The sequence below is a fragment of the Hyperolius riggenbachi genome, chromosome 11 (genome assembly GCF_040937935.1).
Source record: "Hyperolius riggenbachi isolate aHypRig1 chromosome 11, aHypRig1.pri, whole genome shotgun sequence".
Lineage (NCBI taxonomy): Eukaryota > Metazoa > Chordata > Amphibia > Anura > Hyperoliidae > Hyperolius > Hyperolius riggenbachi.
Genome location: NC_090656.1, coordinates 98,431,409 through 98,445,610, shown reverse-complemented (window position 1 = coordinate 98,445,610; position 14,202 = coordinate 98,431,409). Strand labels below are relative to the sequence as shown.

Below are 14,202 nucleotides of genomic sequence, written 5' to 3'. Positions count from 1 at the left end.
CGGGTTAAGCTCCCATCCATGTTGAGTATAGCATCCCAAAAGACTTGTTAGTGACCTTTACCTATTGTCAGAGATGGAAGGTAGTACGTCAAACCAAACTGATAAGAAAATGTCTTTGTTCAGATGTGGTGGAAACAGTGGGCATAGGGGATGCAAGTTTCCTGTGAGCAAATATGGGTGAAGCTCAAAGACGTGATCCCGAAAATCTGGGATGTAAACAGCAGGCAATGACTTGGTGATAATAAGATGAGCAAAGGCACTGCTGAGAGTTGAACTCAGGATCTCCTGTTTACGAGACAGGCGCTTTAACCAACTAAGCCACAGCACCCATATGCTGCTTAGTAGTTATTGGTTATTGTTTCACAGCACTCTTTTTTCTTTGCATTTGCATTCTCAGTTTTGTAACATTTTTTTTTCAATAGTTTTTCAGGCCTACTTTTCCCTGCCTAAGAGTATACACATAGTCCACCTAAAAGGGAATGGAAAACTTTTAGGACAAAATTGTTGAAAAGAATGTTGTGCAACTTCCAAAATATGATAATGAAAGCTGTGGCAAAACAGATGAGTTTTGTGCCACAGAAGCCAGTCACTATTATATTTCATGTAGGTGCTGTGGCTTAGTAATTAAGTTTTATACAATGTTTCTTCTTGTAGAAGCAGCAATTTTACTTGAAGAAGTCTTGGCTAGGCAAGTGCAGGTTAAGCTCCCATCCATGTTGAGTATAGCATCCCAAAAGACTTGTTAGTGACCTTTACCTATTGTCAGAGATGGAAGGTAGTACGTCAAACCAAACTGATAAGAAAATGTCTTTGTTCAGATGTGGTGGAAACAGTGGGCATAGGGGATGCAAGTTTCCTGTGAGCAAATATGTGTGATGCTCAAAGTCGTGATCCCGAAAATCTGGGATGTAAACAGCAGGCAATGACTTGGTGATAATAAGATGAGCAAAGGCACTGCTGAGAGTTGAACTCAGGATCTCCTGTTTACGAGACAGGCGCTTTAACCAACTAAGCCACAGCACCCATACGCTGATTAGCAGTTATTGGTTATTGTGGCACAGCACTCTTTTTTCTTTGCATTTGCATTCTCAGTTTTTTAACATTTTTTTTTCAATAGTTTTTCAGGCCTACTTTTCCCTGCCTAAGAGTATACACATAGTCCACCTAAAAGGGAATGGAAAACTTTTAGGACAAAATTGTTGAAAAGAATGTTGTGCAACTTCCAAAATATGATAATGAAAGCTGTGGCAAAACAGATGAGTTTTGTGCCTTCTTGTAGAAGCAGAAATTTTACTTGAAGAAGTCTTGGCTAGGCAAGTGCGGGTTAAGCTCCCATCCATGTTGAGTATAGCATCCCAAAAGACTTGTTAGTGACCTTTACCTATTGTCGGAGATGGAAGGTAGTACATCAAACCAAACTGATAAGAAAATGTCTTTGTTCAGATGTGGTGGAAACAGTGGACATAGCGAATGCAAGTTTCCTGTGAGCAAATATGGGTGAAGCTCAAAGATGTGATCCCGAAAATCTGGGATGTAAACAGCAGGCAATGACTTGGTGATAATAAGATGAGCAAAGGCACTGCTGAGAGTTGAACTCAGGATCTCCTGTTTACGAGACAGGCGCTTTAACCAACTAAGCCACAGCACCCATACGCTGCTTAGCAGTTATTGGTTATTGTGGCACAGCACTCTTTTTTCTTTGCATTTGCATTCTCAGTTTTGTAACATTTTTTTTCAATAGTTTTTCAGGCCTACTTTTCCCTGCCTAAGAGTATACACATAGTCCACCTAAAAGGGAATGGAAAACTTTTAGGACAAAATTGTTGAAAAGAATGTTGTGCAACTTCCAAAATATGATAATGAAAGCTGTGGCAAAACCGATGAGCTTTGTGCCACAGAAGCCAGTCACTATTATATTTCATGTAGGTGCTGTGGCTTAGTAATTAAGTTTTATACAATGTTTCTTCTTGTAGAAGCAGAAATTTTACTTGAAGAAGTCTTGGCTAGGCAAGTGCGGGTTAAGCTCCCATCCATGTTGAGTATAGCATCCCAAAAGACTTGTTAGTGACCTTTACCTATTGTCAGAGATGGAAGGTAGTACGTCAAACCAAACTGATAAGAAAATGTCTTTGTTCAGATGTGGTGGAAACAGTGGGCATAGGGGATGCAAGTTTCCTGTGAGCAAATATGGGTGAAGCTCAAAGACGTGATCCCGAAAATCTGGGATGTAAACAGCAGGCAATGACTTGGTGATAATAAGATGAGCAAAGGCACTGCTGAGAGTTGAACTCAGGATCTCCTGTTTACGAGACAGGCGCTTTAACCAACTAAGCCACAGCACCCATACGCTGCTTAGCAGTTATTGGTTATTGTTTCACAGCACTCTTTTTTCTTTGCATTTGCATTCTCAGTTTTGTAACATTTTTTTTTCAATAGTTTTTCAGGCCTACTTTTCCCTGCCTAAGAGTATACACATAGTCCACCTAAAAGGGAATGGAAAACTTTTAGGACAAAATTGTTGAAAAGAATGTTGTGCAACTTCCAAATTATGATAATGAAAGCTGTGGCAAAACCGATGAGTTTTGTGCCACAGAAGCCAGTCACTATTATATTTCATGTAGGTGCTGTGGCTTAGTAATTAAGTTTTATACAATGTTTCTTCTTGTAGAAGCAGAAATTTTACTTGAAGAAGTCTTGGCTAGGCAAGTGCGGGTTAAGCTCCCATCCATGTTGAGTATAGCATCCCAAAAGACTTGTTAGTGACCTTTACCTATTGTCAGAGATGGAAGGTAGTACGTCAAACCAAACTGATAAGAAAATGTCTTTGTTCAGATGTGGTGGAAACAGTGGGCATAGGGGATGCAAGTTTCCTGTGAGCAAATATGAGTGAAGCTCAAAGACGTGATCCCGAAAATCTGGGATGTAAACAGCAGGCAATGACTTGGTGATAATAAGATGAGCAAAGGCACTGCAGAGAGTTGAACTCAGGATCTCCTGTTTACGAGACAGGCGCTTTAACCAAATAAGCCACAGCACCCATACGCTGCTTAGCAGTTATTGGTTATTGTTTCACAGCACTCTTTTTTCTTTGCATTTGCATTCTCAGTTTTGTAACATTTTTTTTTCAATAGTTTTTCAGGCCTACTTTTCCCTGCCTAAGAGTATACACATAGTCCACCTAAAAGGGAATGGAAAACTTTTAGGACAAAATTGTTGAAAAGAATGTTGTGCAACTTCCAAAATATGATAATGAAAGCTGTGGCAAAACCGATGAGTTTTGTGTCACAGAAGCCAGTCACTATTATATTTCATGTAGGTGCTGTGGCTTAGTAATTAAGTTTTATACAATGTTTCTTCTTGTAGAAGCAGAAATTTTACTTGAAGAAGTCTTGGCTAGGCAAGTGCGGGTTAAGCTCCCATCCATGTTGAGTATAGCATCCCAAAAGACTTGTTAGTGACCTTTACCTATTGTCAGAGATGGAAGGTAGTACGTCAAACCAAACTGATAAGAAAATGTCTTAGTTCAGATGTGGTGGAAACAGTGGGCATAGGGGATGCAAGTTTCCTGTGAGCAAATATGAGTGAAGCTCAAAGACGTGATCCCGAAAATCTGGGATGTAAACAGCAAGCAATGACTTGGTGATAATAAGATGAGCAAAGGCACTGCTGAGAGTTGAACTCAGGATCTCCTGTTTACGAGACAGGCGCTTTAACCAACTAAGCCACAGCACCCATACGCTGCTTAGCAGTAATTGGTTATTGTGGCACAGCACTCTTTTTTCTTTGCATTTGCATTCTCAGTTTTGTAACATTTTTTTTTCAATAGTTTTTCAGGCCTACTTTTCCCTGCCTAAGAGTATACACATAGTCCACCTAAAAGGGAATGGAAAACTTTTAGGACAAAATTGTTGAAAAGAATGTTGTGCAACTTCCAAAATATGATAATGAAAGCTGTGGCAAAACCGATGAGCTTTGTGCCACAGAAGCCAGTCACTATTATATTTCATGTAGGTGCTGTGGCTTAGTAATTAAGTTTTATACAATGTTTCTTCTTGTAGAAGCAGAAATTTTACTTGAAGAAGTCTTGGCTAGGCAAGTGCGGGTTAAGCTCCCATCCATGTTGAGTATAGCATCCCAAAAGACTTGTTAGTGACCTTTACCTATTGTCAGAGATGGAAGGTAGTACGTCAAACCAAACTGATAAGAAAATGTCTTTGTTCAGATGTGGTGGAAACAGTGGGCATAGGGGATGCAAGTTTCCTGTGAGCAAATATGGGTGAAGCTCAAAGACGTGATCCCGAAAATCTGGGATGTAAACAGCAGGCAATGACTTGGTGATAATAAGATGAGCAAAGGCACTGCTGAGAGTTGAACTCAGGATCTCCTGTTTACGAGACAGGCGCTTTAACCAACTAAGCCACAGCACCCATACGCTGCTTAGCAGTTATTGGTTATTGTTTCACAGCACTCTTTTTTCTTTGCATTTGCATTCTCAGTTTTGTAACATTTTTTTTTCAATAGTTTTTCAGGCCTACTTTTCCCTGCCTAAGAGTATACACATAGTCCACCTAAAAGGGAATGGAAAACTTTTAGGACAAAATTGTTGAAAAGAATGTTGTGCAACTTCCAAAATATGATAATGAAAGCTGTGGCAAAACAGATGAGTTTTGTGCCACAGAAGCCAGTCACTATTATATTTCATGTAGGTGCTGTGGCTTAGTAATTAAGTTTTATACAATGTTTCTTCTTGTAGAAGCAGCAATTTTACTTGAAGAAGTCTTGGCTAGGCAAGTGCGGGTTAAGCTCCCATCCATGTTGAGTATAGCATCCCAAAAGACTTGTTAGTGACCTTTACCTATTGTCAGAGATGGAAGGTAGTACGTCAAACCAAACTGATAAGAAAATGTCTTTGTTCAGATGTGGTGGAAACAGTGGGCATAGGGGATGCAAGTTTCCTGTGAGCAAATATGTGTGAAGCTCAAAGTCGTGATCCCGAAAATCTGGGATGTAAACAGCAGGCAATGACTTGGTGATAATAAGATGAGCAAAGGCACTGCTGAGAGTTGAACTCAGGATCTCCTGTTTACGAGACAGGCGCTTTAACCAACTAAGCCACAGCACCCATACGCTGCTTAGCAGTTATTGGTTATTGTTTCACAGCACTCTTTTTTCTTTGCATTTGCATTCTCAGTTTTGTAACATTTTTTTTTCAATAGTTTTTCAGGCCTACTTTTCCCTGCCTAAGAGTATACACATAGTCCACCTAAAAGGGAATGGAAAACTTTTAGGACAAAATTGTTGAAAAGAATGTTGTGCAACTTCCAAAATATGATAATGAAAGCTGTGGCAAAACAGATGAGTTTTGTGCCACAGAAGCCAGTCACTATTATATTTCATGTAGGTGCTGTGGCTTAGTAATTAAGTTTTATACAATGTTTCTTCTTGTAGAAGCAGCAATTTTACTTGAAGAAGTCTTGGCTAGGCAAGTGCGGGTTAAGCTCCCATCCATGTTGAGTATAGCATCCCAAAAGACTTGTTAGTGACCTTTACCTATTGTCAGAGATGGAAGGTAGTACGTCAAACCAAACTGATAAGAAAATGTCTTTGTTCAGATGTGGTGGAAACAGTGGGCATAGGGGATGCAAGTTTCCTGTGAGCAAATATGTGTGAAGCTCAAAGTCGTGATCCCGAAAATCTGGGATGTAAACAGCAGGCAATGACTTGGTGATAATAAGATGAGCAAAGGCACTGCTGAGAGTTGAACTCAGGATCTCCTGTTTACGAGACAGGCGCTTTAACCAACTAAGCCAAAGCACCCATACGCTGATTAGCAGTTATTGGTTATTGTGGCACAGCACTCTTTTTTCTTTGCATTTGCATTCTCAGTTTTTTAACATTTTTTTTTCAATAGTTTTTCAGGCCTACTTTTCCCTGCCTAAGAGTATACACATAGTCCACCTAAAAGGGAATGGAAAACTTTTAGGACAAAATTGTTGAAAAGAATGTTGTGCAACTTCCAAAATATGATAATGAAAGCTGTGGCAAAACAGATGAGTTTTGTGCCTTCTTGTAGAAGCAGAAATTTTACTTGAAGAAGTCTTGGCTAGGCAAGTGCGGGTTAAGCTCCCATCCATGTTGAGTATAGCATCCCAAAAGACTTGTTAGTGACCTTTACCTATTGTCGGAGATGGAAGGTAGTACATCAAACCAAACTGATAAGAAAATGTCTTTGTTCAGATGTGGTGGAAACAGTGGACATAGCGAATGCAAGTTTCCTGTGAGCAAATATGGGTGAAGCTCAAAGATGTGATCCCGAAAATCTGGGATGTAAACAGCAGGCAATGACTTGGTGATAATAAGATGAGCAAAGGCACTGCTGAGAGTTGAACTCAGGATCTCCTGTTTACGAGACAGGCGCTTTAACCAACTAAGCCACAGCCCCCATACGCTGATTAGCAGTTATTGGTTATTGTGACACAGCACTCTTTTTTCTTTGCATTTGCATTCTCAGTTTTTTAACATTTTTTTTTCAATAGTTTTTCAGGCCTACTTTTCCCTGCCTAAGAGTATACACATAGTCCACCTAAAAGGGAATGGAAAACTTTTAGGACAAAATTGTTGAAAAGAATGTTGTGCAACTTCCAAATTATGATAATGAAAGCTGTGGCAAAACCGATGAGTTTTGTGCCACAGAAGCCAGTCACTATTATATTTCATGTAGGTGCTGTGGCTTAGTAATTAAGTTTTATACAATGTTTCTTCTTGTAGAAGCAGAAATTTTACTTGAAGAAGTCTTGGCTAGGCAAGTGCGGGTTAAGCTCCCATCCATGTTGAGTATAGCATCCCAAAAGACTTGTTAGTGACCTTTACCTATTGTCAGAGATGGAAGGTAGTACGTCAAACCAAACTGATAAGAAAATGTCTTTGTTCAGATGTGGTGGAAACAGTGGGCATAGGGGATGCAAGTTTCCTGTGAGCAAATATGAGTGAAGCTCAAAGACGTGATCCCGAAAATCTGGGATGTAAACAGCAGGCAATGACTTGGTGATAATAAGATGAGCAAAGGCACTGCTGAGAGTTGAACTCAGGATCTCCTGTTTACGAGACAGGCGCTTTACCCAAATAAGCCACAGCACCCATACGCTGCTTAGCAGTTATTGGTTATTGTGGCACAGCACTCTTTTTTCTTTGCATTTGCATTCTCAGTTTTGTAACATTTTTTTTCAATAGTTTTTCAGGCCTACTTTTCCCTGCCTAAGAGTATACACATAGTCCACCTAAAAGGGAATGGAAAACTTTTAGGACAAAATTGTTGAAAAGAATGTTGTGCAACTTCCAAAATATGATAATGAAAGCTGTGGCAAAACCGATGAGCTTTGTGCCACAGAAGCCAGTCACTATTATATTTCATGTAGGTGCTGTGGCTTAGTAATTAAGTTTTATACAATGTTTCTTCTTGTAGAAGCAGAAATTTTACTTGAAGAAGTCTTGGCTAGGCAAGTGCGGGTTAAGCTCCCATCCATGTTGAGTATAGCATCCCAAAAGACTTGTTAGTGACCTTTACCTATTGTCAGAGATGGAAGGTAGTACGTCAAACCAAACTGATAAGAAAATGTCTTTGTTCAGATGTGGTGGAAACAGTGGGCATAGGGGATGCAAGTTTCCTGTGAGCAAATATGGGTGAAGCTCAAAGACGTGATCCCGAAAATCTGGGATGTAAACAGCAGGCAATGACTTGGTGATAATAAGATGAGCAAAGGCACTGCTGAGAGTTGAACTCAGGATCTCCTGTTTACGAGACAGGCGCTTTAACCAACTAAGCCACAGCACCCATACGCTGCTTAGCAGTTATTGGTTATTGTTTCACAGCACTCTTTTTTCTTTGCATTTGCATTCTCAGTTTTGTAACATTTTTTTTTCAATAGTTTTTCAGGCCTACTTTTCCCTGCCTAAGAGTATACACATAGTCCACCTAAAAGGGAATGGAAAACTTTTAGGACAAAATTGTTGAAAAGAATGTTGTGCAACTTCCAAAATATGATAATGAAAGCTGTGGCAAAACAGATGAGTTTTGTGCCACAGAAGCCAGTCACTATTATATTTCATGTAGGTGCTGTGGCTTAGTAATTAAGTTTTATACAATGTTTCTTCTTGTAGAAGCAGCAATTTTACTTGAAGAAGTCTTGGCTAGGCAAGTGCGGGTTAAGCTCCCATCCATGTTGAGTATAGCATCCCAAAAGACTTGTTAGTGACCTTTACCTATTGTCAGAGATGGAAGGTAGTACGTCAAACTAAACTGATAAGAAAATGTCTTTGTTCAGATGTGGTGGAAACAGTGGGCATAGGGGATGCAAGTTTCCTGTGAGCAAATATGTGTGAAGCTCAAAGTCGTGATCCCGAAAATCTGGGATGTAAACAGCAGGCAATGACTTGGTGATAATAAGATGAGCAAAGGCACGGCTGAGACTTGAACTCAGGATCTCCTGTTTACGAGACAGGCGCTTTAACCAACTAAGCCACAGCACCCATACGCTGATTAGCAGTTATTGGTTATTGTGACACAGCACTCTTTTTTCTTTGCATTTGCATTCTCAGTTTTTTAACATTTTTTTTTCAATAGTTTTTCAGGCCTACTTTTCCCTGCCTAAGAGTATACACATAGTCCACCTAAAAGGGAATGGAAAACTTTTAGGACAAAATTGTTGAAAAGAATGTTGTGCAACTTCCAAATTATGATAATGAAAGCTGTGGCAAAACCGATGAGTTTTGTGCCACAGAAGCCAGTCACTATTATATTTCATGTAGGTGCTGTGGCTTAGTAATTAAGTTTTATACAATGTTTCTTCTTGTAGAAGCAGAAATTTTACTTGAAGAAGTCTTGGCTAGGCAAGTGCGGGTTAAGCTCCCATCCATGTTGAGTATAGCATCCCAAAAGACTTGTTAGTGACCTTTACCTATTGTCAGAGATGGAAGGTAGTACGTCAAACCAAACTGATAAGAAAATGTCTTTGTTCAGATGTGGTGGAAACAGTGGGCATAGGGGATGCAAGTTTCCTGTGAGCAAATATGAGTGAAGCTCAAAGACGTGATCCCGAAAATCTGGGATGTAAACAGCAGGCAATGACTTGGTGATAATAAGATGAGCAAAGGCACTGCTGAGAGTTGAACTCAGGATCTCCTGTTTACGAGACAGGCGCTTTACCCAAATAAGCCACAGCACCCATACGCTGCTTAGCAGTTATTGGTTATTGTGGCACAGCACTCTTTTTTCTTTGCATTTGCATTCTCAGTTTTGTAACATTTTTTTTCAATAGTTTTTCAGGCCTACTTTTCCCTGCCTAAGAGTATACACATAGTCCACCTAAAAGGGAATGGAAAACTTTTAGGACAAAATTGTTGAAAAGAATGTTGTGCAACTTCCAAAATATGATAATGAAAGCTGTGGCAAAACCGATGAGCTTTGTGCCACAGAAGCCAGTCACTATTATATTTCATGTAGGTGCTGTGGCTTAGTAATTAAGTTTTATACAATGTTTCTTCTTGTAGAAGCAGAAATTTTACTTGAAGAAGTCTTGGCTAGGCAAGTGCGGGTTAAGCTCCCATCCATGTTGAGTATAGCATCCCAAAAGACTTGTTAGTGACCTTTACCTATTGTCAGAGATGGAAGGTAGTACGTCAAACCAAACTGATAAGAAAATGTCTTTGTTCAGATGTGGTGGAAACAGTGGGCATAGGGGATGCAAGTTTCCTGTGAGCAAATATGGGTGAAGCTCAAAGACGTGATCCCGAAAATCTGGGATGTAAACAGCAGGCAATGACTTGGTGATAATAAGATGAGCAAAGGCACGGCTGAGACTTGAACTCAGGATCTCCTGTTTACGAGACAGGCGCTTTAACCAACTAAGCCACAGCACCCATACGCTGATTAGCAGTTATTGGTTATTGTGGCACAGCACTCTTTTTTCTTTGCATTTGCATTCTCAGTTTTTTAACATTTTTTTTTCAATAGTTTTTCAGGCCTACTTTTCCCTGCCTAAGAGTATACACATAGTCCACCTAAAAGGGAATGGAAAACTTTTAGGACAAAATTGTTGAAAAGAATGTTGTGCAACTTCCAAAATATGATAATGAAAGCTGTGGCAAAACAGATGAGTTTTGTGCCTTCTTGTAGAAGCAGAAATTTTACTTGAAGAAGTCTTGGCTAGGCAAGTGCGGGTTAAGCTCCCATCCATGTTGAGTATAGCATCCCAAAAGACTTGTTAGTGACCTTTACCTATTGTCGGAGATGGAAGGTAGTACATCAAACCAAACTGATAAGAAAATGTCTTTGTTCAGATGTGGTGGAAACAGTGGACATAGCGAATGCAAGTTTCCTGTGAGCAAATATGGGTGAAGCTCAAAGATGTGATCCCGAAAATCTGGGATGTAAACAGCAGGCAATGACTTGGTGATAATAAGATGAGCAAAGGCACTGCTGAGAGTTGAACTCAGGATCTCCTGTTTACGAGACAGGCGCTTTAACCAACTAAGCCACAGCACCCATACGCTGATTAGCAGTTATTGGTTATTGTGACACAGCACTCTTTTTTCTTTGCATTTGCATTCTCAGTTTTTTAACATTTTTTTTCAATAGTTTTTCAGGCCTACTTTTCCCTGCCTAAGAGTATACACATAGTCCACCTAAAAGGGAATGGAAAACTTTTAGGACAAAATTGTTGAAAAGAATGTTGTGCAACTTCCAAATTATGATAATGAAAGCTGTGGCAAAACCGATGAGTTTTGTGCCACAGAAGCCAGTCACTATTATATTTCATGTAGGTGCTGTGGCTTAGTAATTAAGTTTTATACAATGTTTCTTCTTGTAGAAGCAGAAATTTTACTTGAAGAAGTCTTGGCTAGGCAAGTGCGGGTTAAGCTCCCATCCATGTTGAGTATAGCATCCCAAAAGACTTGTTAGTGACCTTTACCTATTGTCAGAGATGGAAGGTAGTACGTCAAACCAAACTGATAAGAAAATGTCTTTGTTCAGATGTGGTGGAAACAGTGGGCATAGGGGATGCAAGTTTCCTGTGAGCAAATATGAGTGAAGCTCAAAGACGTGAACCCTGAAAATCTGGGATGTAAACAGCAGGCAATGACTTGGTGATAATAAGATGAGCAAAGGCACTGCTGAGAGTTGAACTCAGGATCTCCTGTTTACGAGACAGGCGCTTTACCCAAATAAGCCACAGCACCCAAACGCTGCTTAGCAGTTATTGGTTATTGTGGCACAGCACTCTTTTTTCTTTGCATTTGCATTCTCAGTTTTGTAACATTTTTTTTTCAATAGTTTTTCAGGCCTACTTTTCCCTGCCTAAGAGTATACACATAGTCCACCTAAAAGGGAATGGAAAACTTTTAGGACAAAATTGTTGAAAAGAATGTTGTGCAACTTCCAAAATATGATAATGAAAGCTGTGGCAAAACCGATGAGCTTTGTGCCACAGAAGCCAGTCACTATTATATTTCATGTAGGTGCTGTGGCTTAGTAATTAAGTTTTATACAATGTTTCTTCTTGTAGAAGCAGAAATTTTACTTGAAGAAGTCTTGGCTAGGCAAGTGCGGGTTAAGCTCCCATCCATGTTGAGTATAGCATCCCAAAAGACTTGTTAGTGACCTTTACCTATTGTCAGAGATGGAAGGTAGTACGTCAAACCAAACTGATAAGAAAATGTCTTTGTTCAGATGTGGTGGAAACAGTGGGCATAGGGGATGCAAGTTTCCTGTGAGCAAATATGGGTGAAGCTCAAAGACGTGATCCCGAAAATCTGGGATGTAAACAGCAGGCAATGACTTGGTGATAATAAGATGAGCAAAGGCACTGCTAAGAGTTGAACTCAGGATCTCCTGTTTACGAGACAGGCGCTTTAACCAACTAAGCCACAGCACCCATACGCTGCTTAGCAGTTATTGGTTATTGTTTCACAGCACTCTTTTTTCTTTGCATTTGCATTCTCAGTTTTGTAACATTTTTTTTTCAATAGTTTTTCAGGCCTACTTTTCCCTGCCTAAGAGTATACACATAGTCCACCTAAAAGGGAATGGAAAACTTTTAGGACAAAATTGTTGAAAAGAATGTTGTGCAACTTCCAAAATATGATAATGAAAGCTGTGGCAAAACAGATGAGTTTTGTGCCACAGAAGCCAGTCACTATTATATTTCATGTAGGTGCTGTGGCTTAGTAATTAAGTTTTATACAATGTTTCTTCTTGTAGAAGCAGCAATTTTACTTGAAGAAGTCTTGGCTAGGCAAGTGCGGGTTAAGCTCCCATCCATGTTGAGTATAGCATCCCAAAAGACTTGTTAGTGACCTTTACCTATTGTCAGAGATGGAAGGTAGTACGTCAAACCAAACTGATAAGAAAATGTCTTTGTTCAGATGTGGTGGAAACAGTGGGCATAGGGGATGCAAGTTTCCTGTGAGCAAATATGTGTGAAGCTCAAAGTCGTGATCCCGAAAATCTGGGATGTAAACAGCAGGCAATGACTTGGTGATAATAAGATGAGCAAAGGCACTGCTGAGACTTGAACTCAGGATCTCCTGTTTACGAGACAGGCGCTTTAACCAACTAAGCCACAGCACCCATACGCTGATTAGCAGTTATTGGTTATTGTGGCACAGCACTCTTTTTTCTTTGCATTTGCATTCTCAGTTTTTTAACATTTTTTTTTCAATAGTTTTTCAGGCCTACTTTTCCCTGCCTAAGAGTATACACATAGTCCACCTAAAAGGGAATGGAAAACTTTTAGGACAAAATTGTTGAAAAGAATGTTGTGCAACTTCCAAAATATGATAATGAAAGCTGTGGCAAAACAGATGAGTTTTGTGCCTTCTTGTAGAAGCAGAAATTTTACTTGAAGAAGTCTTGGCTAGGCAAGTGCGGGTTAAGCTCCCATCCATGTTGAGTATAGCATCCCAAAAGACTTGTTAGTGACCTTTACCTATTGTCGGAGATGGAAGGTAGTACATCAAACCAAACTGATAAGAAAATGTCTTTGTTCAGATGTGGTGGAAACAGTGGACATAGCGAATGCAAGTTTCCTGTGAGCAAATATGGGTGAAGCTCAAAGATGTGATCCCGAAAATCTGGGATGTAAACAGCAGGCAATGACTTGGTGATAATAAGATGAGCAAAGGCACTGCTGAGAGTTGAACTCAGGATCTCCTGTTTACGAGACAGGCGCTTTAACCAACTAAGCCACAGCACCCATACGCTGATTAGCAGTTATTGGTTATTGTGACACAGCACTCTTTTTTCTTTGCATTTGCATTCTCAGTTTTTTAACATTTTTTTTTCAATAGTTTTTCAGGCCTACTTTTCCCTGCCTAAGAGTATACACATAGTCCACCTAAAAGGGAATGGAAAACTTTTAGGACAAAATTGTTGAAAAGAATGTTGTGCAACTTCCAAATTATGATAATGAAAGCTGTGGCAAAACCGATGAGTTTTGTGCCACAGAAGCCAGTCACTATTATATTTCATGTAGGTGCTGTGGCTTAGTAATTAAGTTTTATACAATGTTTCTTCTTGTAGAAGCAGAAATTTTACTTGAAGAAGTCTTGGCTAGGCAAGTGCGGGTTAAGCTCCCATCCATGTTGAGTATAGCATCCCAAAAGACTTGTTAGTGACCTTTACCTATTGTCAGAGATGGAAGGTAGTACGTCAAACCAAACTGATAAGAAAATGTCTTTGTTCAGATGTGGTGGAAACAGTGGGCATAGGGGATGCAAGTTTCCTGTGAGCAAATATGAGTGAAGCTCAAAGACGTGATCCCGAAAATCTGGGATGTAAACAGCAGGCAATGACTTGGTGATAATAAGATGAGCAAAGGCACTGCTGAGAGTTGAACTCAGGATCTCCTGTTTACGAGACAGGCGCTTTAACCAACTAAGCCACAGCACCCATACGCTGCTTAGCAGTTATTGGTTATTGTTTCACAGCACTCTTTTTTCTTTGCATTTGCATTCTCAGTTTTGTAACATTTTTTTTTCAATAGTTTTTCAGGCCTACTTTTCCCTGCCTAAGAGTATACACATAGTCCACCTAAAAGGGAATGGAAAACTTTTAGGACAAAATTGTTGAAAAGAATGTTGTGCAACTTCCAAAATATGATAATGAAAGCTGTGGCAAAACCGATGAGTTTTGTGCCACAGAAGCCA

The 14,202-nt window shown here is 39.7% G+C and overlaps 20 non-coding genes across 20 annotated transcripts; all 20 read right to left on the bottom strand.

Moving 5' to 3' along the window:
- Positions 1-254: 254 nt before the first annotated feature.
- Positions 255-328, bottom strand: TRNAT-CGU (transfer RNA threonine (anticodon CGU)). Its single transcript has one exon. It is a non-coding gene; the product is annotated as a tRNA-Thr (tRNA).
- Positions 329-949: 621 nt separating this feature from the next.
- TRNAT-CGU (transfer RNA threonine (anticodon CGU)) lies at positions 950-1,023 on the bottom strand. The gene has a single exon. It is a non-coding gene; the product is annotated as a tRNA-Thr (tRNA).
- A 551-nt stretch (positions 1,024-1,574) lies between these two features.
- TRNAT-CGU (transfer RNA threonine (anticodon CGU)) lies at positions 1,575-1,648 on the bottom strand. Its single transcript has one exon. It is a non-coding gene; the product is annotated as a tRNA-Thr (tRNA).
- Positions 1,649-2,268: 620 nt separating this feature from the next.
- TRNAT-CGU (transfer RNA threonine (anticodon CGU)) lies at positions 2,269-2,342 on the bottom strand. Its single transcript has one exon. It is a non-coding gene; the product is annotated as a tRNA-Thr (tRNA).
- Positions 2,343-3,658: 1,316 nt separating this feature from the next.
- Positions 3,659-3,732, bottom strand: TRNAT-CGU (transfer RNA threonine (anticodon CGU)). Its single transcript has one exon. It is a non-coding gene; the product is annotated as a tRNA-Thr (tRNA).
- Positions 3,733-4,353: 621 nt separating this feature from the next.
- TRNAT-CGU (transfer RNA threonine (anticodon CGU)) lies at positions 4,354-4,427 on the bottom strand. The gene has a single exon. It is a non-coding gene; the product is annotated as a tRNA-Thr (tRNA).
- Positions 4,428-5,048: 621 nt separating this feature from the next.
- TRNAT-CGU (transfer RNA threonine (anticodon CGU)) lies at positions 5,049-5,122 on the bottom strand. The gene has a single exon. It is a non-coding gene; the product is annotated as a tRNA-Thr (tRNA).
- Positions 5,123-5,743: 621 nt separating this feature from the next.
- On the bottom strand, positions 5,744-5,817 carry TRNAT-CGU (transfer RNA threonine (anticodon CGU)). The gene has a single exon. It is a non-coding gene; the product is annotated as a tRNA-Thr (tRNA).
- Positions 5,818-6,368: 551 nt separating this feature from the next.
- Positions 6,369-6,442, bottom strand: TRNAT-CGU (transfer RNA threonine (anticodon CGU)). The gene has a single exon. It is a non-coding gene; the product is annotated as a tRNA-Thr (tRNA).
- Positions 6,443-7,063: 621 nt separating this feature from the next.
- On the bottom strand, positions 7,064-7,137 carry TRNAT-CGU (transfer RNA threonine (anticodon CGU)). The gene has a single exon. It is a non-coding gene; the product is annotated as a tRNA-Thr (tRNA).
- Positions 7,138-7,757: 620 nt separating this feature from the next.
- Positions 7,758-7,831, bottom strand: TRNAT-CGU (transfer RNA threonine (anticodon CGU)). The gene has a single exon. It is a non-coding gene; the product is annotated as a tRNA-Thr (tRNA).
- A 621-nt stretch (positions 7,832-8,452) lies between these two features.
- TRNAT-CGU (transfer RNA threonine (anticodon CGU)) lies at positions 8,453-8,526 on the bottom strand. The gene has a single exon. It is a non-coding gene; the product is annotated as a tRNA-Thr (tRNA).
- Positions 8,527-9,147: 621 nt separating this feature from the next.
- Positions 9,148-9,221, bottom strand: TRNAT-CGU (transfer RNA threonine (anticodon CGU)). Its single transcript has one exon. It is a non-coding gene; the product is annotated as a tRNA-Thr (tRNA).
- A 620-nt stretch (positions 9,222-9,841) lies between these two features.
- Positions 9,842-9,915, bottom strand: TRNAT-CGU (transfer RNA threonine (anticodon CGU)). Its single transcript has one exon. It is a non-coding gene; the product is annotated as a tRNA-Thr (tRNA).
- A 551-nt stretch (positions 9,916-10,466) lies between these two features.
- Positions 10,467-10,540, bottom strand: TRNAT-CGU (transfer RNA threonine (anticodon CGU)). Its single transcript has one exon. It is a non-coding gene; the product is annotated as a tRNA-Thr (tRNA).
- Positions 10,541-11,161: 621 nt separating this feature from the next.
- Positions 11,162-11,235, bottom strand: TRNAT-CGU (transfer RNA threonine (anticodon CGU)). The gene has a single exon. It is a non-coding gene; the product is annotated as a tRNA-Thr (tRNA).
- Positions 11,236-11,856: 621 nt separating this feature from the next.
- On the bottom strand, positions 11,857-11,930 carry TRNAT-CGU (transfer RNA threonine (anticodon CGU)). The gene has a single exon. It is a non-coding gene; the product is annotated as a tRNA-Thr (tRNA).
- A 621-nt stretch (positions 11,931-12,551) lies between these two features.
- TRNAT-CGU (transfer RNA threonine (anticodon CGU)) lies at positions 12,552-12,625 on the bottom strand. Its single transcript has one exon. It is a non-coding gene; the product is annotated as a tRNA-Thr (tRNA).
- Positions 12,626-13,176: 551 nt separating this feature from the next.
- On the bottom strand, positions 13,177-13,250 carry TRNAT-CGU (transfer RNA threonine (anticodon CGU)). Its single transcript has one exon. It is a non-coding gene; the product is annotated as a tRNA-Thr (tRNA).
- Positions 13,251-13,871: 621 nt separating this feature from the next.
- On the bottom strand, positions 13,872-13,945 carry TRNAT-CGU (transfer RNA threonine (anticodon CGU)). The gene has a single exon. It is a non-coding gene; the product is annotated as a tRNA-Thr (tRNA).
- Between the last annotated feature and the right edge of the window lie 257 nt (positions 13,946-14,202).